This window comes from Crocodylus porosus, unplaced genomic scaffold (genome assembly GCF_001723895.1).
Source record: "Crocodylus porosus isolate Cpor-Errol unplaced genomic scaffold, CroPor_comp1, whole genome shotgun sequence".
Taxonomy (NCBI): domain Eukaryota; kingdom Metazoa; phylum Chordata; order Crocodylia; family Crocodylidae; genus Crocodylus; species Crocodylus porosus.
In genome coordinates this window covers 24,699,321-24,703,853 of record NW_017728916.1, presented here as the reverse complement: position 1 = coordinate 24,703,853, position 4,533 = coordinate 24,699,321, and the positions used below count along the sequence as shown (strand labels likewise).

At 45.7% G+C, this 4,533-nt stretch overlaps 1 long non-coding RNA gene across 2 annotated transcripts in view; it reads right to left on the bottom strand.

Moving 5' to 3' along the window:
- LOC109311069 overlaps nt 1–3,784 on the bottom strand; it is a 20,092-nt gene extending 16,308 nt beyond the window's left edge. The window contains exons 1-3 of one of the 2 annotated variants that reach the window (XR_002101401.1): nt 3,773–3,784; nt 1,210–1,211; nt 242–315 (exon numbers count right to left, since the gene is read on the bottom strand). This is a non-coding gene — a long non-coding RNA (uncharacterized LOC109311069). Of the gene's footprint in view, nt 1–241; nt 375–1,209; nt 1,212–3,772 lie in introns of those variants that run through there. The other variant, XR_002101400.1, reaches the window with a different exon arrangement.
- Between the last annotated feature and the right edge of the window lie 749 nt (nt 3,785–4,533).

Genomic DNA, 4,533 nt, shown 5'->3' with positions numbered 1-4,533 from the left:
TGGGAGGTGGGGTTCTCCTGTGGCTGATCAAGCCAACCAGGGTAGGTTCCCCAGTGGCCAATCACGCTGACCAGGGGGGTTCCCCAGAGACCGATCACAATGACGGGGGGGGGGGGCAGAGATTCCCCCGTGGCTGATTGTGATTGTGCTGACTGGGGGGGAGAGAGAGGGGGTGTTCCCCTGAGGCCTATCACACCTGGAAGTTCTAAACTTGTTCTAAACTAGAGAACTGCAGTATCACCTAGTGACAGATGAACAGGAAAAGGCTGAAGTACTCAATGCCTTTTCTACCTTGGTCTTCACAGGCAAGGTCAGCTCCCAGATTACTGCAAAGGGCAGTACAGTTTGGAGAGCAAGTGAACAGCCCTCAGTGATGAAAGAACAGGTGAGGGTCTATTTAGAAAAACTGGACATGTACAAGTCCATGGGGCTAGATACAATGCATCCAAGGGTGCTGAGGAAGTTGGCTGATATGATTGCAGAGCCTCTGGCCATTATCTTGAAAACTCATGGCAATTGTGGAGGTCCTGGACAATTGGAAAAAGGCCCAGATTTAAGAAAGGGAAGAAGGAGGATCCAGGGGAATACATACCAGTCAGCCTCACCTCAGTCCCCAGAAAAATCATGCAATAGGTCCTCAAGGAGTCTATTTCTAAGCATTTGGAGTAAAAGAAAGTGATTAGGAACAGTCAGCATGGATTCATCAAGGGCAAGTCATGCCTGAACAACCTGATTGCCTGTGATGAGATGACTGGCTCTGTGGATATGGGGAAAGCAGTGGTCATGATATACCTAAACTTTAGCAAGGTTTTGATATGGTCTTCCACAGCATTCTTGCAAGCTAGCTAAGGAAGTATGGGTTGGATGAATGGATTGCAAGGTGGACAGAAATCTGGTTGGATCATTGGGCTCAGGGGGTAGTGATCAATGGCTCAATGTTTAGCTGGCAGCTGGTATCAAGTGGACTGCCCCAGAGGTCCATCCTGAGGCCAGTTTTGTTCTATACCTTCATTAACGATTGGGAAGATGGGATGGAGTGCACCCTCAGCAAATTTGCAGATGACACAAGCTGCAGGAGTAGTAGATATGCTGGAGGTTAGGATTCAGAGAGACCTAGACAAATTGGAAGATTGGGCCAAAAGAAATCTCATGAGGTTCAACAAGGACAAGCGCAGAGTCCTACACTTAGGAAAGAAGAATCCTATGCACCACTTGGGATACACTATACAGGCTTGGGACCAGCTGGCTAACTATTAGCTCTGCACAAAAGGACTTGGGGGTTACAGTGGACAATAAGCTGGATATGAGTCAACAATATTCCGTTGTTGCAAGGAAGGCTAACAGCATACTGGGTTACATTAGTAGGAGTGTTGCCAGTAGATTGAGGGAAGTAATTATTCCCCTCTATTCTGCACTGGTGAGGCCACATCTCAAGCGTTGTGCCCAGTTTTGTGTCCCTCAGTACAGAAAACGTGGATAAATTGAAGAAAGTCCATTGGAGGGCAACAAAAATGGTGAGGGGACTGAGGCACACGACTTCTAAGGAGAGGCTTAGGGAACTGGGCTTATTTAGTCTGCAGAAGAGAAGACTGAGAGGGGATTTAATAGCAGTCGTCTTCTACCTGAAAGGTGGTTTCAGAGAGGATGGAACTAGACTGTCTTCAGTGGTGGCAGATGACCGAACAAGGAGCAATGGTTTCAAGGTGCACCATGGGAAGTTTAGGGTGGATATTAGGAAAACCTCTCTCACTATGAGGGTGGTGGACCAGTGGAACAGGTTACCTAGAGAGGTGGTAGAATCTCCGTTCTTGGAGGTTTTTAAAACCTGGCTAGACAAAGCCCTGGCTGGAATGATCTAATTGGGCCTGGTCCTGCTTTGAACAGGTGGTTGGACTAGATCACCTCCCGATATCCCTTCCAACCCTCATTTTCTATGATACTATGATTCTAAATCTCTGGAACACATAGACTCCCTGGCTAGGTACAGACATTAAAAAAGGCTGAGGCAGAATCAAACTAATGTACATGCTTTCTGTAAGTGGTATAGTTTAGATTCGTAGAGAACAGAACACACATTCACCCTTTGTGCATGTGGGGGGGTGTAAATCTTAGCCTGGGTTCTGTATTTTTAAACAAGTCTGTGTGTGCTAAACTTCTCTTCTGTTATGGGAATAGTCTAGTTTAGTGTGCCAAATTTCTGTTCTGTTCTGTTACAGGTATAGACAGGTTTCTAATGTAATGTCTCTACTTGGCCCTTACGGCTAGTGGTTTTTTTAGGCCTTATGAATCCTACATACAGGGGAAAGCCTTCTGTGGAGCTTTTAAGTATCTAGCTAACAAAACCTAAATTTAACCATTGGATTTTTTTTGTATTTGACATAGCCATTGTAATATTTGTGGGTAAGCATTTAAGCATCATTCACATGCATGTGTTAATAACCTAATATGTCTGGTAATCAAAGAGAAAGATCAACCTAATTTTAAAAGGATGTTTCTGTAAGTGTTGCCTGTTACTCAATGACTGTTTTATTAAAAGACCAAAATCATAAATATTTCTCTAATCTTAACTCTTCATGAGCTCTGAGAAGTTGCATTGACCCCCTTGCCTTTAAGTATGTGGAAATATATTATTCAGACATAAGAGAATTGGATCTAACTACAGTAGATGAGTTATTTTCTCAGGCTCAGGACAAAGTCTGCCTTAATACCCATTGGATTAGTGAATAATAGATGCGAGTCAATTCATTTTCTGACAAAACGGTGAAGAAATGACTTGGGTATGCTAAACTTGATTCTCTGTTCCCATGGAAAAATGAGCAGAGAGAGTGGTTAGGTCTGCTGGAAAAGCCATATAGCTTTTTGCATTCCCCCTTCCTACAGGAGAGGTTCCAGAACTTACTGGGAGGAAGGGCAGAAAGACTGGTGTGGAAACAAGGTAAGGTTCAAAGCTTTACCAAAACCAAAAAAAGTCCCTAATTTATGTCTATTTCTGCTAATGGAGGGCCTTTCCTCCCTTGGTGCGAGTGCTCTCCAAGGAACTGAACTGCCATTGTCCACTCTCATCACATGCACTTGATTCCATTCCATTCCTTCAGGGTTACAGGAATCACAAAAGAGGAATTAATGATTCTTGAAGAACTCATTCCAGAACAGGCTTCTACAGTAAAATATGCCTGGCCTGCCAAATAAGTATGTGGGGAGCAATGCCCAGGTCTGGCCTTCCATTCAAGGAGTTTCAGCCATGCTTCAGGGTACCAGGAAGGGAGAAGCACATGTAATAGCCCAACACATACACACACAAAATTCACTATGTTTTGCCTCACAAAGGAAGCAGTAAGTATGGATAATAAAAATAACTTTGGATGAGATGGTAGAATTCCAGATCAGATACTGATCATAAATTAAGTCAAATCATCTCATGCAAGAGGCTTTTTCCCCTGCATTCACTGTTGCAATTTTATATTTTATTATTATACCAAGTAATTAAATCACTCTATGTTAATGGCATTTATTACTCTACCAGAACTGAGCCTCCACAATGAACTTTAACCAGCTATTTCTCTGCCTTGTATGAATATAGTATTGATACTCCATCAATTTCTCTTCTCTGCGGTTTTTATCTATTTGAAAATTACTTGCAAGGAGAAAACGGAAGTCATTAATTTAAATCCTAGTCCATTTCTTATCTATACAACCCCCTAAAAGAACTACAAAGCCAGTCTGTCATGAAAGCATGCTGTGTTCTGCTGTTATGCTAGACATTATAACTCACCAGCAGCTGACTGCAAATTCCAGAAGACAAGAAGTGTTTAATGGGGGATAAATGTTGCTGGGTACTACTGATTAGCTCCTGCCTCAAAACAAGCTACAAACTAGTAAGGTTTGCAGCAAGATGCTTGGACAGAAGGTCTTCTAAACTGAGTTATCCTGATGTTCCAGGGAGACAACTAGTAAACGGGGCTTACCTGCAGAACCCGAGGAGGAGCACGCGATGCAGCAGGGAAGACCCGCGTGGCACGTCAGCCGCCTGTTTATACAGGTGCGGCCAGCCGGTGACGTCACGGGAGGATGCCCAGCTGGGGAAGTTAAAAGCGGCAGCTGCGGCCACAGAAGGGGCGGATATCCCTAGGACAGAGCAATTATCGGCTCCGCTGGTGGAGGAGCGGAGAACCCCAGGAAGGAGCAACCGCCAGCTCCATTGGAGAGGAAGGTGGCAGCGTCGGACGATGGCGTGGCTCCGAAGGAGCGGAGGTGGGCAGCGTGGCTGGAAGCTGCTTCAAATAGAGGAGGAGCGGGAAGTGAGGCCGTGGCTGACGCGAAGGAACACAAGCCCGAAGACAGTGGAACCCATAGGTGGGGTGCCGGGGTGACGGTGCAGAGACTCGGCTACACAAAGGGGGCGAAGACCCAGGAGAGCCCTGAGGGGGTGTAGTCAGGGCGGGGAACGCCGTCAAGCCACAGTGCCATGGAGCCGTAGTGGCACTAGGGATACTAGGGGCCAAGAACAGCCCAGAGGGGCCGGGGAGGCCCAGA